We start from the raw sequence: 25198 nt of genomic DNA on the forward strand, positions 1-25198 counted from the left end.
TATCTATCGTTTTCCGTGGCTGCGCAGGTGCAGATAGGCATTTTTATACAAATACAACGCCACAACAGGCAAATTGCCCAACGAGGTGGCTGACTTAAGAATATCATGGATCCCCGAGCCATTTTTGGAGGCCCTACCTACTACTGCTACACCACACATGCCCCCCCCCCGCGGAACCCCCAACGAATCGGTACATGCGGGAATGTGCGTGTACGTGTAGTGAAACCTGACGTGAAGTTTTTGTTTCTCTGTAATACTCGTTATGTGTAGTGCTGCCATCTGCCACCAGTTTTTCTAACTATGAGTGAAGTGTTATGATTGAATGATTTATCGTTGTAGGACTGTTGCTCTCTGTGGCGAGACTTTTTAACGGGGAGATCGGCTCGCATTTGCGCCTTGAAGTTTGGGAACCACAGAAAACCAACTTCAGCCGACCACAACTGTGGGGTTCGAACCCGGATCCTCGCATCGCGAGTCCGTCACTATAACCACTCGACCACCACAGCGACCGACCGTTAAAGAATGTTTGTCGTGTCTGACACGACACGGTGAGCGTCTGTAGATGTGAATCCGTCCTGATACCTTTCCTTTCACGGCATGCTGGAAATGAACTAGATACCAACATTCAAAAAGCTGCCCCCCGACTTTAACAATATGCCGGCTAATGCGGGGGAATGCAGTTAATAGATATCAATTACCCAATGTACTCATTTGAGTAAAGCGAGGTTTTGACTTTTTGTATAATATTTTAGCCTTGTAGCTAGATGTTGTATATTTTATCACGTATAGATGACAACCCTACTCAGAGATTGGTAGCAAAAAAATTCTCGAGAAGCCATTTCTGGTTTAGAAATGAAGTCTTGAAGTTGATTCATTTTATTATCTCGTAGGTACTTTTGTTTTCCACCTTATACTATCGACATTATATATATTGTTATTTTCATGCATGATTCTTTTGTAATTGCAAAAAAACTGTTTAATAAAACATTTTAATGTGAATAATTAACACAAATCAACTTCATTCTACTTTAACCTTTTTTCAAATATGTCGCCATATTTTTCTGTCCTCAATTGAGGGCACTTGTCGTCCAGTGTCATACTTCCTGTTGATGTATTTATAAAAAATCACTTGAAATATTCTTAATTGGTGCAATTTCAACGAAATGTCCCAATATCGAAATGGAATTCAAAGCTCGTCAATGTAAAAGCACAAACGGGTTATTTTTCATTTTTTTTTATAGAAATTATTTTATAAATACACATTCTACGCTAAAATATTTGTATTAATAAAGTTATAGAAATTATATATTATGAAAACATGTTCCCAATCATAGGAAATAATTTCAAAATCGTTAATCGTTATCAATAGTGACTACGAGACATTATTCAATAAATTCCTATCAGCGTCAATACTTCGTATTACATACGTATCCCTTGAAGATGATAACTATATATCAGAATCAAATTTAACGTAACCTATCGAGTGAAAGCAATAATTACGAAATTGGTAACAGGATTGCGTGCATAGAAACAGCGGTGCAAATTCTGAGAAGTTCGCCGACACATTCTGTAGCGATGTATTAAATCAACGTCACAAGAGTGAAAGCCATAAATGATTTCATACTCGTAAAATATCACGTATTTCACTAGTAGCGTGGAAATGAATATTCTCTTGTGTTGAAATGATTCAGTTAGAATTCCTTCGCTTGCACTGCTGCGAATTCAACTCGTAAATACTCAGACAGACTTGTTGAATCCGACTCAAGTTTTCAAGTGCTGTTTTGATTTGAATGTTGGAATTAGATTTCAGGCAACAGTTATTCAAATACAGCACTCCTGTCGCCTTGTAGATAAGTGCGTCGACTCAAGACCAATGTCTAATCCGAGAGTTCCATTTCTCTTCTGGATAAATCGGCCTCTTCATGCATTCAACTCCTTTTCGCTTTTCTCTCTGCTCATCTGAAATTGTATATCCTTACTCTGGCTATTTTATATTATGGACCTTAATCCTTGAAATCTTACCAGAACGCTTATTGCTAAATCTCAAATCATTTAATTGGAAGTAATGGGCGTTCTTGTGAGGTGAATAACCGTTAAAGAGATATTTTTTCGTCTGTTGGTGATCATTTCCAGACTGTTAAGTCTTTGAAATCACCCTAATATTTTATTATGTGTAATGTGTGTGTGTTGTCAAATTAGCTCCACTATTGCATATCATGCCTGAATAAATTTTATTTTCTGATTTAAAACAAAATGGAAGCGAATGCTAATATTCGTTGAAAGTTGTATTTGTAAATTATTGAATTATTTTTTCGTTTAATTCCGTAGCTATGAGTTCATTATTTTTCAATGAGCCTGAAATTATATTTGTATATTATTTGTTTCTCTCCCAGAGACGAAGGAGTTACACGGGGTGGATATTATTGACCGCCCAATAATTACACACCTGAAAAACTAATACGAAAAAGTGTTTTCAGTTTTTTAATTTGACCAGTAATCATTGAGTTATAACGCTTTAAATCTTCATAATCCAGTCAAATTCACCGAACGTACACCAAACGCTGGTATTTTTGAAGCTGAGGATAATTATATTAACCCAAGAGGAATCGAGAAAGAAAACCATTATTTTTCCCCCCTTGTGTGCATTTTTCGAATTTTTTCACGTCATTGTTATACCCAAAAATCAAAATGATTTTGCTTTGATCAAAGCTGCACAACATCTCTATGTTAATTTCATTTGTATAATGAAGCTTGTTTAATTTGTTTAAATGAATAAAGTATCAGTAGCAATTTTGAGATGATATTTTCTTCCAGTTCTAATTTAGAAGTTTTGGAAGATTTACATGTTGCATCACGGCTTTTGCTAGTGATTCTGCAACACAATTAACTTAATTAACAGAATAAGCTCGTTGAATGAAATTGATCACAGATACAAATTATCATATGATGAAATTTAATAAACACAGTTTAAAATTTTCATCATGCATTTCGTTTATGGATGAGTGTGTGTATGAAACGAAATGTTCAAAGCCATATTTCCAAAAACGAACAGTAAAGAGATGGCTTTCATTTTGAAAATCGAGATCTGCGGGAAGCATGATTTTTCGGGGAAAAAATTAAGAAACGAAATATAGGAGCATCTCGAAGGGGCAGCAAAATTACTAGTGCCTAGGCCAACGAGAGACCCTGAAGTCATTTTAATCATTTGATCATTTTTGTCGCATCACGGTCATTTTTTGCACACGAGGGCTAGTTAGACCGGGACTTACAATTTATTGCCGATTTCGAACGGCAACTTTTTTTTATACTCACCGAGAGATTGGTGCGCTAACCGCTCGGTGTGGGACTCCCTGCGGTTGCAATCTTTCTCTGAAGTCATGTCGCCGTACCTGTTGTACCCGTGTCAGGAAAGTTTCTGACAAGGATGAACCGGGTATCGAACTCGCGATACCTCTAAACATCCTTTGGTACTTTATGTGAGTATGTTATCGACCTGGGCTACCGCATCCGCCCCTGAATTCGGTGTCTACTAAGGGGGGCCCAGAACAACCACCCCAAAATATAAATACGCCCTTGAATGAAACTTCATTCGAAAAAAAAATGGCGAAGTTCTGTGAATCATGGCGGCTATATTAAATTTCGAAGTCATCAAAAACTTTCTTGTAAAGTGTGTGATGAAGTGTTATAACATTATATGATGTTTCTCTAATTTTAGTATGAATATTTCGGTACATTTCGGAATTTGTTGTCCTCGGAGAGACTTGGATAGCGGCTGAATGAGGTCATCAAGGCTCCAAGTATTGACAGTTACTACCACGAAAATAGCAAGCAGTCTCTATCTTCACAGCTATAGCAGCAGTAGTGTCATTCATTTCAAGAACTTCCGAACAACCAACACGGGAATGCTTCTAGAGCTGTGAGTATTCTACGAACTGTCCCTTAGTCTCTAATCGCCCATTCCGAGCTTAAGCGTAGATGAGGGTAAGAAATAGGACTTTGTTTCAACTTTGGTGTCTCAGGGAACTTTTATCTTTGAAAAGCTCTCGCCAGCATTAATTCGGACTTTTATGCCAGCAACAAGAGGAATGCTCTGTTGTTCTTGTTAGATTAAAATACAGAGGAAGTACAAGAGAGGTTATGGAGAAGACATTATAAATCATTCAATTTAAAAGGGAGAATTGTTAAGCAATCGATCAAAAATATCGAACAACCGAGTTTTTTTTCATGTTTATAAATTATCTTGATATTTTACGTGTTAGAGCTACGCAAATTTTATTATTGAATACTTAACCCTTAAATGCGTGTTTCTTTTTGTTTGATTTTTCGAGCTGTGATAATTTTTTCATAGTTACTGACACGCATAAAAACGCCGGAGAAATTATTTTAAAAATTCTATATCGAATTGTACTGCTTATACAGGGCCTTATATTGGACGTACAGAGCTTCAAAAATTGCACATAAAATAAATATATCGAATTATATTACTTTCCGCATATATGTATACCTTCTTTGTGATTCAAACTATAATAAGAAAAAAAAATCGGGCTGCAAACTCCAAGGTACAAAATGAAATGCAAACAACACATTCAAACAAATTAGCAAAAACACAGCCACACATGCCCTGCAGCAAAATGTCGCGAGGCCGGATCACGACACTTATTAATTTAAAATGAATTAAACAATACATTACGCATTGTAAACACACAGAAACATTACGTTTGTGCTGCATATTAATTTAATGCAATTATTTGAGCTTCAGACTTCATCATTTCATTAATCAGCCATAAAATTTAACCTTTAAACACACAGTTAAAATAAAACAAATTGAGCAAATATTTAATTTGCGTTTGAGCCGTATTTAAGTTCAATTAATGAACAGCATGGTTCACAATAATTAAAGAAAAAAATTTTCCTAATACCACACGCACACAAATAAAAATTGATACTGACCAAGGTACTGCTCATCACTATCCTCCCTTGCGGCCGAAGTCAGGCAAACAACTTTTGAATTACATTTTTAATATTTTAAAGGGGGCCCCTGCTCAAGAATTATGAGCGCAACCCAGTTAACTACTTATACGCGAAACCTTACACACACAAAGCCGCAAACAAAGTGACTGTGACCAGGAGATACTCCTGCGTTACAAAAAAAAAATTATAATTTAACTGGTTAATTGAACTGTGGGAACGGAATGATATCTACATTTATGTTTCAATGCCTGGGCGCCAATTCAGTATAAACCAAAACGTGGCGAACCAATTTCAATTATGTATATGAAAAATTGACCAACAAGAGAGATGATGTGAAAGCAAAGAAAAGTGTGTTTCTCTGTGATTAAAATGAGAGTAATTCTACCTATGCGATTTCAGAAGTTTAAATATTTTAAAGGAGAAAATGGCGATCATGACAAAAGCGTCAATAATCAAAAACAATAACTTTGCCCGAAACTAACGAAGAATATTGACAACGTGATGAGGACAAACACCAATTTACAAAACACCGACATATGTTTCGGCACTTGTGGGTGCCGTTATCAAGGTAGAAAAATCTTTGACCACTACAGAGACGATCTCTCATTCTGAACACGTTTTTCGTTGAGACAGAACGTACTTTTCAACCTTGATAACAGCAGCCATGATTGCCGAAACATATGTCCGTGTTTTGTAAATTGGCTTTGGACTGTTAGTTTCAATGATTCATCCAAAGTACACACGTCCAAAATTAAACTCATAAAAAGTTTTTGGTGCTGTCAGAAAGTATTCAGTGGACAAAATGGTACAAAATTAGTAAGATGCATGAAAAAACAGAATGATATAGTTACTCGTCATGTAGCATCTGCAACTTTGAAGGAGTTTTGAAAAGTAATCCTTAAAGCAGGGTTCTCAAATTTTTTTTCACCTGCGGCGTTCCCTTTCCCTGATCAACGCTTATCTGCGGCTCCTCAAAGCAATTTAAAAAAAATCTCTTCAAAAAACCTTTGTCAGGATCGCTGCGCCCCTGACATAGGTTGACGATGCACCAGGGCACCGCGGCTCACAATTTGATTAGGCTCACTTTGCCTTAAAGTGAAGAATTTCGTGCCGCAAGATGTCATCAAAAATGCATGATCCACAAAGTCTTCCAGTGTCTTGTATAACCTTTTGTTACTATACTTCATATAGTATAACTATACTAGAGCTGTAAAAGCTATATAAATTGGTCTATAAAGCATTGTGTTTATACGGCATCATAATGCACCATCCTTTACATTTTGCGTTACATTTTGGCATCGTCAAGTTATTTTATTGATTTTTTTTGCCCCAAAATAATGCTCAGATTTGATTTCCGATATGAAGTGAAACTTCATTGCGGTCATTTTCACCATCATTTAAATTTCGTTTCGAAAACGAGAAATATTACACGAAACGTATATCTGATTTCACCTTAAATGATCTATTATACTATAAAAATGGTAAACCTAAAGAAACCATGATTATTGTTTAGTATTATGGGAGGTTTTTCATCATTTCCTGGTTCTTATTTTTGTCTTGTCTGAATAGGTGATTTTTTTTTTTCCATGAAACTAAATCTGATGTAAGAAGACTTCTAGGCAAGAAAACTGGCAGGGCGAATCCTAAACCTCAAGGATATAAGGAACTCGAACATAACAATTAGTTGTTTGATGCTGCAACGTTACTGCACATGATATTTTATGATTGTTTTTCCTTCAACCTATACCCAAAAAAAAGGGGTCATCGGAACCGCCAATTTCATAGCAGTATTGAAGACGCCTTAATAGTAAATAAGGATTACCTAACCTGGTCAAGGTCATCTGAAGCAATTATTAGGCGGGACAACGATGCTTGTGGTTTCCTTTGATGAAAAGGTGGCTGGTAACCCCTCTTTCAAAAATTACCTTTATTCTTCTTTCCCTAAAATCTACGATTCCGATGAAATATTATCTACAGGGGTTTAATGACTACTTTTTAGTACACACAGGCGGAAATAAATAATGCAGGCATAGAAATAGGCATTTAAAAATTACGAACACCCACATTATTAGCATCATTGTGATTTATCTCAACAATATGATGCTGATTGCGTTCATTTTGGATATGATACTTGACAGAGAGAAAATGCAACACAATGAAGGAATACGCGAAATACGAAGCATAGTAAGAAATATATAATATATAGTAATACAATATTATAATATATATATATATATATTTATTTATTTATTTATTTATTTATTTATTTTATATTTTTAACATAGTACGAGATTTTAAACATAGTAAGAGAAGCATATTTTCGGCATATGATCGTTATTTTGAAATTTTAAACGTCAGGAAGTAAGGTGCTATGCATTCCACTACCCTAGTTGACATTGCTTTGATGAGCGTTCCGATGTGATGTTTAGGTAATGTTGACCACACACACATTTGGTGTTAATGGTTTTCTACAGTTCTCGTTCTGGTTTTGCGGGTAACGAAGAGCATTTGTCTTCGGCGCCAAATCATGTGCCAGAGATTCTCTCTTTTAGAGGGGTAAGGGGTTTGGGATCGTATTGTCTAATGAATCCTTTGGACAATTTGCAAAGATTGCCTGCTAATATTTGCTGTGTTTAGGTACGCATTATACAGAATGTCCTGTAAATACTAATTCGGCCTTCATCTCATCAACCGTTTGTTGTAGAAGTGCAGTTTTAATTTAAAAAATGCTCAAAATGTGTATTTGAATCATTCTGTACCAGTTTCGAGAGTTAAAATACAGTGTGTCATAAAATAAAGAAATCTGAATTTTTATACGGTCCCCTGTACTCCAACTTATAGTTAGAAAGTTGTTGTCCTGTCTTTCTTGGGACCAACAAAAACATTCCACGTTCCTAAGTGCAATACTCGCTTGAGATATTTGAATTCGAAAAACAGAGAAAAGTTGGGAAAGAACAGCATAAATGAGGGGAAAAGGGAACAACAAAAACGTTGTTCATTAGTTTATGTTGTTCTTTCCCAACTTTTCTAAGATTTTTGAATTAAATATCTCAACGAATATTGCACTTACAAACGTGGTAAGTTTTTGTTAGCCCCTAGAGAGACAGCACAACATCTTTCTAATTCGCAGTTGGAGTGCAGTAGCCCGTATAAAAATTTATAATTTATATTTTTTGACACACTGTATTCTTACTCTCAAATCCGGTGCAGGGTGTTTTTTGAACACATTTTGAGCACTTTCTAAATTAGAACCATACGTATACGACGAACGGTTGATGAGATAAAATTAGGACTCAACAGGACACCCTGTATATCATATTTATGAAGACGACTTTTGAGATGGTCTGAGGATGGGATAGTCAGAAATGCGGTAGCATGTTGCCAACGTCCTGGAGTGCGTTATTAGTACCAGAAGAAATCTCCTATTGATGGCAATCGGACTCATACTTCTAGCAGTTGAACTGCATGACGTCCAACAGTAGCAAGAAGACTAGCTCTACCAGCAGAACCTCTCTGAAGGACAATTTGTTCGAGGAAATTAGCAGTCTCTTCCCGTAAAACCGAGTTGAACTATGAAATACTATTAAAACTGCATAGTCAATACCTTAACTTCAAATTGAAATAGCGGAATCTACATTAAATTACGGTCATCTCTTACTGATCGCAATTTCTTGCGTATAATCCATTCTCATAGGAATTTTACTATTTTAAAAAAATATATCTTGTCATCCCATTGTTTGCAGAGACCTATTACCCAAATGTGCAAATTTTATCCAAGAAATATGCAGTCTCTTAAAAATAGAAGGGGCACGATTTTTTTAGAAAAATAATGTCGATTCTTTTAAACGCTCCTCTTATGTTTTCTATATTATTTATTTACGAATTATTTAAAAAATGTTTATTTTTTATCTATCTTTAAAAAACAAGCCTACAGAGATAGAAATGCAAGTACAGGGTGGTATTAAATAAACTAAAACTACTCAGACGTATATAGCGCCCATTCTAACGGAGGTATTTCAATGAAACTTGGTTTATATGATACATAGACTATGGTGAAAAGAAAGATCAAATAAAACAAATAGTTTCATTTTTGACCACCAGGTGAAAAACGTGGCGTTTTTCTTATCGCATTTATCTTCCCCACAACAGGCACTACATAGATCGGAGTAATGTCAGTATAATTAAACTGACACTACTCCGACCTATGTAGCACCCGTTATGGTGGACGTACTTCATTGAAACTTGGTGTGTACCTTACTCGGACTATGAGAAAAAGATAATTGCGATAAAAAAGCGTCACTTTTTTCACCTGGTGGTCGAAAATATTACTATATTTTTAATGAATCTTTTCCCCACGGTCCATACATCCAATATACGAGGTTTCATCAAAATACCTCTGTCAGAATGGGCACTACATCCGTTTGAGTAGTGTCAGTTTATGTGTGACCGTAGTGTACAAAGGCCGGCCACAACAGGCAAACTCCCCAATGAGATGGCTGAAAAAAAAATTTCCATAAGAATATGGATGCCGAATATGTTTTGAAATTCTGGAGCCCCAAAAGAGAAATTTTCATGAAAAACTGAAACCTAATAAAAATATAGCACACTGTCCTTTCGAGAAATTATAGTTGTTGTCTTCTCACAAAATATGAGTAACTTCTCGATTTATCCCAATATAAATATTATATTTAATTTTGAACGTGCAAATTTTGGCAGGATTCGCTACATCCGAGGATACGCTATTTCATTTTAGATAACACGCAAGAGTCCATGAACTGCATTAAGAAATAATGATTTAAAAAAAAAAAAAAAAAAACAATAATCCGCAGTAAATCATCATACATTTTTGAATGTGTCTTCAGCCACACACACGCGTTCTATTTTAAAATAAATGTCCTACACTCAAAACATGTTTTTCTATCTACGCTTCAAATTTCATCGTATTTCTGCATTTCTTCATGATTTAGCAATTTCTCTGTCCGATAGAGCAATTAGGAATTCCTCGAAAATTTAGAAACTAAAGACATCCCTTGAAAATTCAATTATCTGTACGTTCGTTTTTGAATCTACTTTAATGTCAAATCTTTCTAAGGGAATCTCTTAGTAATACAGATCAAATGACGAAAAATATTGTTCGGCATGAAAGCTGTTGGGAGATTTTTATTTTTGTTCAGTTATTTGCCAATAATAAGGCATTGGTATTTTCTCATGTAAAGAAGACATCCACAGGAAAGAAAAAATAAAATGATGACAAGAACTACTTGTAAAGAAAGAATAAAACGAATAAAACTATATATATAGGGCTTTTCAGAAAATGAGGATATAAATACTCGATAAACCGTACCAATGTAATCCGCATTCCTGAACACGCAAGTGAAACAAAAATTGAACGCGATCTCTCGGGATCTCCCAAAGAGAAAACTTGCAAGAAATAAATATAAAAAAAACCGCATAAAAAAAATTATATATGTATGTAAGAAGTCCTTGTAGAAAACACTATAGGGATAAAATGTAATTTTGTTTCGTTTCACGTTTGCATTTAACTTATAAGAATTTAGTAGAGATACAGAATTGCATTTTTTCGAATCTCTCTCTGTTTTTCTGAAATATTGAGAGCGCTATTGTTGTATTCAGAAATGGATTCACGTCTTTTTTATTTCAAAATTGAGATGGTTTCACACACGCGTCACCAAGATCAAGATCAATTCCTTTTTTTTCTTTTTTTAGCAATAAAAGTAGACGATTTCGTAAATCGCTCTAGGAGCTTAGACTTGCTCTAAACACGGAAAAAAGTGCTTATTTGTTATTTTCATCTTCAGGGTACGTGGGTATCGTCTTACGAGAAGAATATCGTGTAATTCGTGTCAGGTGTAAATAGATGGTTGATGTACATGGTAAATTTTGTATATGAAAAACCACAGAACAATAGATATAGGCTAAGTTTACCAAAGAACTAGAGATCAATTTTTTTGCTTAGACCCACGAGATTTGATAACTGTAGATGCATTTGATTTCGCGATGAAAAAAAACTCATCGTTTTGAGTCATAATATGCACGTACAAAATAGATAGATAGAAACACAACAGCCATACCTTATAACTATCTAAATTATTATGACATTCATTTTATGTACGTCTTCTAGTATAAATCACGTTAATTACGTGAGTGATCTTTGGGTATCCACGTTGTGTTTGTTTTTTCTTAACCTTTTCACTACTGACGGTACTTGAAAGCAGTGGTTCTCAACTGGGGGTCATATGACCCTCCTTGTCGTACTGGGGTATATTAAGGAGAGTCATGCCACATACATGGGAGAAGATCAGATGAAAGGAAAACCATGAAAAATGATGAATGGGGCCACAGAAAGCTGTGAAAAAGTAAAGCTTTCAAGTGAAATATCTCTAAGGAAAAATGTTCCTACTTTCAGAATCCAGCTGATGAGCTGTTCGTGGAACCAGTAGACACATGGTGTTGTATCAGGAGGGGCGATTCATTGTTTAGGTTCTTTGAATCATCCCGTATTTATACACACCTACTGTACTTTTTCCATCAATTCGGCTCTTGGAAAGAATGATCACCCCAGCCCCCTCTTCTGGACCCTTGCCTGGCCAATGGTTACAGAGACCGATTATTTATAAAATTTTTATTTATTATAAATTTAGTTTTAACAACATCCAATTTAGTAAGTAAGAAGGATTTCCCTCCTGGATCAGGGTGGACCCTTTGATAAGACAAGGCAGGCCACGAGAGAAAATATTATCCAAAGGCGGCCATTGGCTAAAAAGATTGAGAAACACTGCTTTAAATACCACTAATTATTTTAAAATTTCTCCCCCCCCCCCCGTAACATTCCATACATACGTTGTTAGGTGTTGGTATTTTGAAGTAAAAGGTTGTATAACTACTTTACGATTACCAGATGACAGCACAACTGCGAGAAAACTAGTTTTTTTGAATATGTTAATTAATAAAATTCATGTTTCATACCTGTAAAACTGCGTTTTTGTGTACTGCAGTAAGACACTGCACCCTACAATGTGTTCCCTAACAAATGTATAAAACAAATTACGGTTTTCTTTATGGTCAAATAAAGAAATACGTACTCATTATTATGCATTATTCAACATATTTCAATTGGTATTTTTTACTTTTATTGTAAGCTTGTATAAGCGAAGATTGCTGACTAAATTTCCAAGTACCAGGTTAATTAATTCGTTTTGTACTAAATAATTTTTTTGGAAAAAAATTATTTCAGGCTTTAGATAAGAACTAAAATGGCCAAAAAACTTGAAAATTAGCATGATAATTATTTTATTTTTTCATAATGTGGTAGTGAAAGTGTAGAACATGCATCTCCTACCTAGAGATAGAAAACTCCCGCACGGGTTGCCATATATATGTATAAACATCATTCAGACTACCCTAGCAAGTTTACCACATTCTTGAACAGCGTCCTATTTCGTTTCTTCTTATTTTGGCGTAGAATCTTCGTGACTGCCTCACAAATACCGCATAGTGATTGGATGTGGGGCATAGAAATCTCCAATTCTGAGCCCGATCATTTATTTTCCGCAAAACGATGATACTACTTCACCAAACACCAAGTCTGGCCATATCGCTGTATTGCAATTTACTGCCATTAATGAGATGGGTTGGAAATGGAGGCGCTGTCTATCGGTGGTCGCCTCAAGTTCGTTAGGGAAAATATCTTATCTATTATCCTCCCTCGGATTCGAACCCGGGACCGTGACAGCAACCTTCACGGTGGTAGACGAGCATCTTACCACCACGCCACAACGATGATACTGGCACGAGCAGAGAATTTTTTTCCCTGAATATTCTGAGGGAAAATGGTACTGACGTCACCAGCAGCGTACGGAGGCCTATCTCTAGGAGGTGCTGTTGTGGAACTGCACATACATTTCTTTTTTCTCAACTCAAATAATGAACAATGAAATCGTTCCTGACACAGGCATGTCTTTTTTCCAAGAAAATTTGTACGAAACAAACTAAGATTTGCCATTTCATGGGGTATTTTTAATACTGAAAATACCTTTATTTTTAAAGAAGATATCAACAGTCAGTTCTTTAAAATAATCAGCCGTCCATAGCTAAGCTGATTTATAGGACAGATAAGTAATACTTCTAAAGACGCTATTCTAGCCATGCAAAGTCACTAGTAATTTTATTCAAAAGTCAAGATGAAAAACAGATGTATGGATCAATCGAGAAATTGAAATTTGTATATTCTAGAATGAGATAAAAGAACCAGAAATGACCGCTTCTAACGTGTGAATCATTAGATGGACTCCCACTTGTTAAAGCATGACCTTCTGAAACTCGACGAGAAGTGCCAGTGTGACCTCGTCAGATAGATAGATAATAATGCACCCAACCTGTCGCAACGTGAAGCCATTTAGGGGCACCTTAAAGTTTGACCTCACTAACTCTAAAACGTGATAGTGTAGTCAGCCAATTCTAAATAATTAGAATCCAAGATAAAATGATGAAATACATTTCGTAGAAATAGACGATATTTTGATTGTAGTTTTTTCTATTAAATCGTAAGTATGTATATCATTTGATACTTTGATATTATAGTAGACTTTTATAGTTTAGTAAGAGCTAGGTTTAGAAGTTTTCGGTCTTTTACCGTAACACACTCATATTCTTTCAAACAAAAATTATCCACTCATGTTCAATCTAATTTCATAATTTTGCACGCGTACAGAATATTTTCATTCTCATTAGCAGGAAAATATACCTCTATCATACAGTCGAATTTGATTAACTATGAAAAATCCATCCAGCGATGAAAAATGATTAATCAAACTGGCGAAATACGGACACGAAATAAAATATAAAATCGTGAACATGAATTCCACTATTAATAATCAATTTGAAAATAAGACTTCATTATTTTTCCTTATCAATTATAACTGAAACAAATGTAAAAACTAGCGCCCCAAAACATATAGCACTTCAACAAACTTTTATTTCTAGGTAAAAAATTATCCCGTTTCTCGAAAAAAAAACAGGAGAAAAAGTAAAGAAAAACTCCCGGTTCCGGGAAGAATAATCGTCAAGGTTTCAACCCTTCACGAAGAACACTCCACCTTTTCGTAGTATATAAGAACTTTGCCCTTAAATTCGTTTAAACCGTTTATCAGATCAAATCAGGTTTATCTCTTTTGAATCGAATTTCAACACTGTCAGTCTGTTTAAGGTAAAAAATATATATATTTGCCCCCCTTGAAGTACATTTTTTATCGGAACATAAAATTGGATAAAGAAACAAATATTTTCTCATTTTTACATCACTAACAAGCATTTTTCTTCAAAGTTTATAATTAATATTAAATTATATTTGTCTATATTAATCCCAACTTTGATGAATATTTGATATATATATATATATATATCACAGCTTGTAATTCAATTAAGGATGCACTGATTACTTTTCTTTTTTACTATTTTTTAGTAATTCAAATTTTAGTGTTCGTCTTGAATTTCAAACGAATCTACCATATACGCATGACGTTTTGTTATAAGATAAAGAACCTTCCGAAGCGCTTTGATGTTATTACTGTGAATTACACCGCACAGAATTTTATGGCATAGTTTCGCCACGTTTGAAACTACGTAACTTATAGAAGGATTAATTGAAAGGACGGAAAAACAAATTTTAATTATAACTTGCACTAATTAGTTTGTTTCTCGTTAAAAACATTGTGTCCGGGTAATCTGAGAGAATTTTGTTGTTTCCCGATAAATGAGATTCACTCTTTCTTCTCCATACGGTACTTTGTTCTCAAATGCTCTTCATTTAACGTAATTTTTCAGCGCGTATACGCAAATTTCTGACTATTATGAATATTATTAATTACACGGTTTTGTAGAGTGAAACTTTCTGTCATTTTGACACGATAGTTTATAGAAGAAAAAAATGTATTTTTCTTTGATGAAAGGCTTTCTCGTCTTTCTCGTGTCAAACCAAAGTAAAGTGTCAGTGAGGAGATTAAATTTCACGAAGATTATATTTAAATTTTACATTCAAATTTTTTTCGTTACGGAACAAAAAATATTTATTTCCTCGTACAATGGGTTTAAAAAGCGATTAAATCAATCAAGAAACAATGCAAGTCAATATATGACGGCTAGTGAGACAGAACCGGAATTATTTTAATTTCTTATGGACTACGTTACTTAAAGTCTAGATTGGTTTATTTTGAAAAGGCACATATATACCAAATCGTATGCAACTTACCCCACATGTGTGTCATTCTTGGAGAATATGCTTTCTTTCTTTCAAACCGAACACAGCCCAGACTCTATCGGTTTTGGCCAATTTTAGCCATTGTCCTTGTCAAGCGATGGGGTGTGTCGGAGAAAACTTCATTAAACACAATTAAATGTACACTCATACATAGAATTCACTCATATACAAAATACTGTAGCACAAAAAATTGAAAATTAAAAAACAATGAAGAAAGGCAAGAATAGAAAGACAACAAAGAAATGCAAGAATGTAAAAACGATGAAAAAATGCAGAAAAAGGATAATACATAAATTAAATGTGTTCAAAACTTCTAGTATAAATTGAGAAAACACAAAAGAAGGGAAAGTACAAAAAGCAATACAAAATATATACATTTGTGTATGTTACAGTAAATGTGATATATATAAATCGGTTATTATACATAATAACCTATTATTAAGCATACTTACCAATCGTCTCGGTAAGTTTGATAAATTTATCACTTTTACTAGCACGTTCACGAAGTTCGGGCTTTGGCAGTAACATATATAAGTTTGTATATTGCATACATGTTTGTAATCTTTGTATTCGTGTAAAAAAAATCGAATTGCATGTTAGAGGACAGGGGCCGTATAAAAATTTAGATTTTTTTGTTTTATGACACTCTGCATTTTCACTCTTGAAACTGGTACAGAGTGATTTCTGAACAGATTTTAAGCATTTTTTATCTGAACCATACTTCTACGATGAACGGTTGATGAAATAAAGGCCTAATTGGGACTTACAGGACACCTGTTTAGTATTTGATTGCATCTGCGGTTATATTTTTCATACTTAAAAGATCTTAAAAAACGTCAACCTCGATTTAAACGACAAAATCTTCAATGTTAATTTAACCGAATTCGATCTTAATTAGTAAGTAATAAATCGATTCTCACATTCTTTTTTACAATTCTACTTTACTATCAGAGTATAGGAAGATCTAGTAAGAATGCGATTTTTTTTTTTTGTTAGTTTCATACCAGACGTATAAAAAATCATTAAAATAATTTTTTTTCTATATCTAACATGACGCTACGGTGTATATTGCAGATGATGAAGAAGAGAAATTCGTCTTAAATTCTGAAAGAATTGAGATAAAACTTTTTTTTCCCCCCGTAAGTATCATTTTATCGGCATTTGTGGGAGATGGAAAAGCGGGAAAGAAAAAAATTTTTTTAAGAAATAATAATAATAAGGGAAGAAAATAATTTCAAGTAAAAATTTGGAACGAACGCTGTGAAACAGAAACGGGAGAACCAAATACGGAGAACGGGTGGTCGGTCGGAGTAAGAAATAAAATGAAGATGGAAAGTTGGCTTTTTTTCTCTCGTTCGCGGCTCATTCATCATGGAAGGGAATCATCAGCAACGAATGAAGGAGAATTACTGTAATGCATGGGTTATTGGGCAATTTTTTTTTTTTTTTCGTATATCCAGGATGAAAGTCAAATTTCATATTCACAGAAACCTTCCCCCCTCCCCAAAAAAAAAGTAAGTTTTACTCGAAGAGTAATAACGGTTTTGATTTTCTTTCGAAATTGCCTACGGAACTGGGCTTAATTTCTATCGTGTGCACCGTGTTTCTTTCGCGTGTGAATGGGAAAGTTTATGTCTCGAATCAAATTTTTATTTTTTTAATTACAAAATTAGTTCAATAATTCCATTTATATTACGTTCGAAAGTACAATTGGACCCCAATTGACTGAGTGTGTTTTTGTTTATCCAAGTAACTTTCCAAAAACTCATTTCAAGAACTAGTTGTAGTTCAGTCCGTCTCAAAAGTTTAGATAATGCCGTTTTCTTAAAATAACAACAAAAATGAGTGAAAATAGTACCTTTTAAAGGAAAATACCTGAAGCATTTATAGAAAACAAATTACGAAAGAACATTTATAACATTTATAGTATTGAAAAAAAGTTTAGAGAAAATTCAGATATACAAACATTGCAGTCTTTTAATATAGCTAATAGAATTTTCATTTTTTTCTAACAATCTCAAACACACTATCCGCCATGGATCTAATTAAATTCTGTAGGGTTTCAACATCAAAACTGTACCATGCTTCTTCGATAGGGCTCTTCACTTCATCAACAGTCGAATACTGTATTTCATTTGCAAACACATTTATCGTAAGTATGCTCCGTATATTCTTAATAGGATTCAAGTCAGGACTCATCAATGGCCAGTCTAAAACCGATCGTTTTCACGATTAAAGAGCTTTTTTTTAGCAGCAGACCTTTGAATAGACACGTTATAATGTTGAAATGTCAAATTTGGTGCTCCTAACTTTTCTCTAATAAGTAGTAAATTGTTTTCGAGGATCTCCTTTAAGCATCAGAGATTTGACGACCAATTTCGAAAGTTAAAAAGCCCGACCATTAAAAGCAAATACTGCCCATACCTTTATTGAAGTTACACCTTACTGTCTGCTGAAAACATCCGTCTAGAATTTTTTTTTTTTTTTTTTGCACCACTAAATATGATTCCAAGCTATTTGTCTCCATAAAACATGATTTCGTGCCTATTTCAGTGCCATTTCTCCTTTCGTACTTCCTTGTGACAAGCTTCTCTGATCTGCATCTGTTGAATATTTCACTCCAGAATATTTCATAATTCCATACAGTCATTTTATGCGTTGAAGCCAATCTTCCAATGGCTTTGTTTTCGCTTAAACAAGTACTGAGTTGCCTGGTGCAACCAGGTTTTGGCTTTTGGGACGCAAGTTGGATAAATTACACGTCAGACACTTCATTTCGACCTGCTCAAAGCAATATCAATGCCTTTTACGACCTTTCATTTTGCTTCCAAATGAATTACTCGAAGATATCGTATTACATCGTACAAAATATGCGACGACCTCGACAATTTTTTTTTTTAATTGAAACCAATATGATAGCTTTCCACTTTTATACTATCACGTCTCTGATACACCATATAGACGTAATCTTCGAAATTTGCATAAAATCTGAAGTTTTTCTAAACGTTTGAGACAGCTATTTTTCCCAATTTTAAGTTTAAAAAGTCGAAAACGTATTTTCCTCGACAATGGCTGAAGTTTAAAGTAGGTTTTTTCTTTCTGATCTACATGAGAGGAAAAAAAATGAAATCAAAATTTGAAACGGTTTCTATGCCGCAGTTAAAAATCGGCAGTGTCTAAACTTTTGAGACGTGCTGTAAAATGACATTTGAAACCCCTTGTGTCTTAAGGAACTGGTTCAAAGAATATGTACAGCAGTTTTGCGAAAACTGGATGATATTGGTCTTTAAAGAAGGGAACCAGGGTGGCGGTGGGAACTACAGATACAACATGGCATAGCCTTGCATCCTGCAGCAGGGCTCCTAGGCTTCTTCACCGCATACTAACTCCGGTTATATCACCTTACGGCAATTTACTACAGTTAAGGTTGGGTTGTAAATGAAGGCGCCATCTATCGGTGGTGGCGTTAGGTTCATTGCGGAAAAGAACTTGTTATCCATGTTCTTCACCAGCATTGAACCCACTTACCTGGACAGCTTCTTTCAGATCCGTATTCTGCAACGTTTTGGTTATTCGAGTTAGGTTCAGTTCATACTAGTTCGGATAATCAGGGCCCTACTGTATATCGAAACGAAATAGCGTTATGGTTCTCATATCCGAAACTCTCTTGATATTGAAATAGCTATAGAGGGTGTTCTGTGCTTCTTATTCGGTCTTTGTCCCATCAACCGTTCGTCGTAGACTTATGGTTCTGATTTAAAAAATGCTCAAAATGTATTCAGAAATCACTGTGTACAAGTTTCAGAAGCAAAAATACAGTGTGTAATGAAACAATGAACGTGAATGAACGGTCCCCCGTTCTCTAGCTTCCAGTTAGGAAGTTGTTACCATGTCTCTCCTGAGGCTAGCAAAAATATCTCATGCTTCTAAATGCAATATTCGTTGAGATATTTTAATTCAAAAACGGAGAAAAGAGAGGTGCGGAAGAATAGCATAAACTAACGAACAACTCTCCTTTCCTTCATTTGTACTGTTTTTTCCCAAGTTTTCCCAGACTAATATTTCATTTAAAAACATGGAATTTTTATTGGCCTCTTGACTGGGCACAAACTTTCTAATTAGAAGTTAAAAGATTGGGGGGGGGGGGGAGGCTGTATAAAAATTTAAAATTTTTCAAATTTACCATAAAAATTTTCAAATTTTATGACATATTGTATTTTCACTGTCGAAACTGGTGCAGAGGTATTAATAAACACATTTTGAAAATTTTTTTAAATTAGAAACATACCTCCACGACGAACGGTTGATGAGATAAAAGCCGCATTACGAATTAAAGGACACCCTGTATATCTCCTTAGGAGAAAACTAAAATTTATCCATTAAATAACCCTAAAATGAAACCTCAAAATTTAGACAATATTTATTTTTTGATCGGTAGTCAATTCACGGTGCTATAAACGCATCCGCATGATTCGTCTGCATTTATTTTATATTCAGAGCATTTACTTCTCGTATTTTGTCTCATATCGAATCAATATGAGACAAGCCTGTTCCCGCTATTCTGACCTGAAGTCTAAAAGTTTTATTGCTTTTCTTTTCCGTCTGAAAATCTGGAACATTTTCAAATCACTTATACATTCCGCGAGGTTTGCCTAAAATGAGTTGGGTATTGATTTTGGTGACCTGAGAAACAAGAACTTTGAAGACAATAATATTCCATGAGATGGGAGGGGCGAGGGGGGGGGGGGCTTCTTACACTGGAAAATTTTTCAAATCCGTCTCGTCGGTGAAATAGCTTGTTGATCCCTAGAAAAGAACGCTCTCTCGAGGAATGGATAGAGAATGCATCTAACAATTCTACTTTGTTGATCTGGACATTCTCGTTTGAATATAATTTCATATTTCATTTTTATTACCGGATTATTCATGAAATATATAGCATTTGTTTAGTATGAGCAAACATAAATTGGTATGAACTTATATTTGACAATAAAAAATAAGCCGCTTGTCAATAAGAGATTATTAATTCCCTAAAACGTATCACCAAGTCACAAAATATTTGGCATACGAGAGAATGATTACTTTATATTGTTTAATAAGTAATAAGAAAGATTTCATTTTGAATGCAAAGAAATAAATGCAACTTGTTTGCATGGATTTATCTAATCATAATTAACAGTTTTCATACGGTAACAAAGAGTTTCCATTACTAAACTCTAATAGCTTATTTTAGTTCATATTAACCATATACAGGGTGTCCTTTAAGTAATAATGTGACCTTTATCTCATTAACTGTCCGTCGTAGAGGTATAGTTTCAGATTAAAAAATGCTCAAAAAGCGTTCAAAAATTACCGTATTCCAGTTTTGAGAGTGAAAATACAGTGCGTCACAAAAGAGGACATCAAAATTTTTATACGGTCCCCCCCCCCCTGTTCTTTAACTTCCAATTAGAAAATCGATGCCCTGTCTCTCCTGAGGCCAAAAACAAAATGTTTTTGAGTTCAATATGGACTGATTTATTCGAATTCAAAAATCGTAAAAAAGTTGGGAGAGGACAGCATAAATGATAAAAAAGAGCGTTGCTCGTTAGTTTTTTGTGTTCTTTCATAACTTTTCTCCAATTTTTTAATTCAAATATCTTAACCAATATCGCACTTAGAAACATGGAATTTTTTCTGTTGGCTTCAGCAGATACAGGGCAACAACTTTTCAATTGGAAGTTAGAAGACGGGGGACCGTATAAAAAATGTAGATTTCTTACTTTGTATCAAAACTAGTACACGGTAATTTTTGAACGCCTTTTGAGCATTTTTCAAATTAGTGTCATACTTCTACGACGGACGTTCGACAAGATAAAGGCCGCATTATCACTCACGGGACACCCTGTATATCAAGGGTGGTCAACCTTTAGGAGAGTGTGGGGCCACTTCATTGATTTGGAAACATGTCGTGGGCGATTGAAGTGATCTGTAAATATGCCATGGATCACTTAAGACTTAAATGGTCTAGAAATGCTTCGCGTGCCACTAAAGTTTCCTGGAACTGTGCCGCGGGTCACTGAAATGATCTATGAATATGATATGCCGGCGGTCACTTAAGTCGAATAGAAATGTGCTATGAGTGATCAGGAGATGTGCCGTGTGTCACTTATGTGTTCTGGAACTGCGCCACACGTCACAAAAGTGATTTTTAAATGTGTCGCGAGTATCTTGAGCGATATCTCAATGTGTCGTGGGCCACTTGAATGATGTGGAACTGTACCAGGGTCCATTTAACTCATATGTAGATGTGCCGCGAATCACAGAAGTGCTCTGGAACTGTGCCGGGCGTCACTCAAGTACTCTAGTAATTTGCCACGGGTCACCCAAGTGATTTGTAAATGTGACACGGGGCGTTTGAGTGCTCTGGAACTGTGGAACGGGCCACTAAAGGGATCTGTAATTGTTCTACTTGGTTCATTTTCACAAAATTCGGTTTGATGTTGTGGGCTACATCAAAGGAGTCCGGGGACCACATTTGGCCCGCTGGCCATGGGTTGAGCATGTACGATTTTCTATAAAATTATAGTTTTACTATAAATATATGTAATTTATTTTAAAAAGATACGTTTTATAAGTGTGAAAGTTTTCTATCAAAATAAATTATCATTCATTTTTATTCAATTTTACCTTATTTTAATCAATCTTAATTAAAGATGAACTCTTATAAATCTATGGTGAAAATCACGAAAACGAGAAACACGTGAAATGCGGTTCAAAATTCAAAATAAAAATATCGAAACGCTTTAAACTTTTTAGTAACTCACAAAAAAATGTTTATAAAGTACACTTATGTATAAGTGTACTTTAAAAGGTCAATATGAATAACCTCGGGAGAATAAGGCTGGAAGCACGCAGCAAGCATGATAACTTAGAATGATTCCGGAACACACCAAAACTGAACTAAATATTTAGCATCACGAAAATGTTTTTTACGTGATATTTTCAAAGTAGTAATACGTGACAGCGTTTAGACTTGAAACTATTCAGCGCTTTATGCAGTAACATATTTTCTGAGAAATTTTTCTTCCAAAAAATTTCCTACGTATTGCTAATAGGGTCTTATTTACGATAGATTAATCTCGTTGCTTGGTTCACACAGTTATTATAAAACGCTAAACTTTGCTTTATTTTGATTTCTTTCTGCGCGTTTTCTATAAGTATAAATACAGTGAGAGTATTTTCAGTATAATACAATATAAATTCCAGCATTTACTAAATTACTTTTCATATGAAAACTAAATTAGTGTAACGAAAAAATTAAAATAGGCCATGTCATAGGCACGGGCTCAAGTTTTGACGTGGATCTATTTGTTGTGCCGAATCATTTGGTAGGTACTGACATAATAAAATTGTGTCATTATCATCGGCTTTGTCTTTGGAATAACTAACAAACGATACCAATGTCGTCTATTTTCTTGTGGACTGCTCGAGATATAGCGGAAAACAGTTTGTTGCGAATCAGGGCAGCGGGCCTGTTGCCCAAACGAGAAAACATATTAAAACAGAAGTGATATCACCGAATGCACCTTTGGAATGCGCATGTGATGATATCATTGCTTTTGACTCGCGTTGCGTATTTTTTTGAGAAATAGCGGGAAACAATTTGTTACGAATCAGGGCAGCGGGCCTGGTGCCCAGACGGGAAGATATATTGAAATCGGAGTGATATCATTGAATGTAACTTTGCAATGTGCATCTGACGATATCCTTGCTTTTGGCGTGCGTTGCGTACTTTTTGAGATATCAGCGTTTAAAAAATTTTTTGCGAATGCTCCCATTATCGTCAGATGATTTAAAAGACGTATTCACGTCAAAATTGTGTTGTGTTGCCTCTTTTGCGTCGACAAATTTAAAACATTTTACCCTGATATCTTTTTTTAAAAGCTTTATCTCCTAGTATTTGATTTGGGATTAGGATATAATTACTGAGAATTGGCTTATAGCAGCCAAACTTCGATAAAGCGTCTCCTTTTTTTTCGTACGAGAAGCAAAGTGTATTCGTTTCTCCTTTGGGAGAAGCGCTTTCATTATTGAATAAAGTGGCTGTTTTCTTTGAAAGCAATTACGTCGAATAAAACGAACAAACGATCGTTTGATAATGCCATCGAAGCTGGCTGTTTTGGAGGAAAAAATAACAATAATAACAATTTGTTTCTAAATCCCATATAAATGATACTGATTTGATTAAAATTTTCATTATCCAACTTACAGTATTGCATTACTCGTTATAGAATATTTGTCCAGATGCTACCCGATAGAACTACTATAACAGTAAAAGTCCTTTATAACGACAGTTTTTTTTCCAATCAGAGGGAGGATTGTCGTTATAACGGACTCTCGTTCTAAAGGAATTTTAGTTTTTCGACTGTAGAAAATATGAATGGGGGGGGGGAACAAACAAGATAAATTTACCATTCTTCTTCCTTTTATTTTTAACTACTTTTGCTGAAATATGTATCTACAGTTCATTGCTTATGCATACACAATGTTTAATATATAACAAAAAAAACGAAGTTGTCGATAAAAGCTCGAATTTTTTTTGCGATTTCACTTTTCGCTTCAGTATTTTTTCACATTCGAATAAAATCTGAATTTTTGTTTCGATTGCCAAACTTTTCTCTTTCCTTTCTACAGCAAAACAAAAACATTTTAATAGGAGACTATCTCACTCATGAAATTTTGGCACAAAAAAAATTCGCATGACCTGGCAGCGAAAAACAACTAACGACAGTGAAAATGATGAAAACCTCTTTGTCCTGCGTCCAGTTTTGGAAGATTCCAAGAAAGGAGAGGAGGGAATGATTTTTGCATTGAAATAACAACGATGTGAAAATCAGGGGTCGTGCACCACCTGCCCAACCAACGCACCTACACATAGAAAAAAATTTGTGTTTTTAATATATAGTAACAAGAAGATAATATGCAGCATGTGTTCTTCTTATCTATTGGGAGGTATCTATTGGAAGTCTTATCTGTACTGACAAGCCCCGTTTTTATAAACACCTATGAATAGCGTGAAGAGATTTTAAAAATATACTACTGTTTCCATTCTATTTTATGTATAATGCTAAAAGAAAGGGGAAAAGAAAACATGCTTTTCTCTCTCTCTCTCCGGAGATTTTGTTGTCATTACAGCGAATGTATTCTGATTTTCATTCATAAATTACTTGCTATAAGCGAATATTTTTTGCATCTTTAACATTAGCTGTTGACAATCACTTGCTCATTACTCGTAATAGCAAGACACTCGTTATAATGGACTTTTACTGTACATCAGAAAATAAAGATGAATAATGGTAATGCTCGCTTTTGTTTCGTGTCTAAAATTTTGATAATATCTCCTTATACATGGGAATTATATTTCAAATGTCAATTTCCAAAATACAGAATACAGAGTTTAGTATAGAATAAATCTCAAGCAGAGAGCTTGTTAGGAACCACAGAGTGCATAGTGCTTATATAATAGGTACCAGGACATAAAATTTTCACTCTTGGAAGTCCTGATCTAATGTTGACCATAAAACGACCAGTTGTTGTGAAACTACGGTATTTTCTATCTCACCAATAAAATTCCAAGTTCCTATGTTATAGGACGTAACGGAAGTCCTTTTTTCCACGGTTCCCAACACGTCCCTATTCCCTAGTGCACAATACTTTGGGAAAGAATGGAAAGAGAGGAATGACAGCTCCTGAAGGACCTCTGTAATCGAGTTACTGCAATGCGGAGTCCTAGCAGAAAATCCTTAACGCTCAAATAACTGCTCACTGTCAAACATGGTACAGCATATTGACTATTCTCATCAAAACGAAACGTCTCGATTTGCACCTTCACGGGCTGTCTAATACCTGATTCGATTTCTTTCATTATTATTTATCCATTACGCAAACATAGACAATATATTCTAATCT

This window comes from Pholcus phalangioides, unplaced genomic scaffold, assembly GCF_987345545.1.
Source record: "Pholcus phalangioides strain wild (caught in Gottingen) unplaced genomic scaffold, Ppha-v1.0 ptg000039l_1, whole genome shotgun sequence".
Classification (NCBI taxonomy): Eukaryota; Metazoa; Arthropoda; class Arachnida; order Araneae; family Pholcidae; genus Pholcus; species Pholcus phalangioides.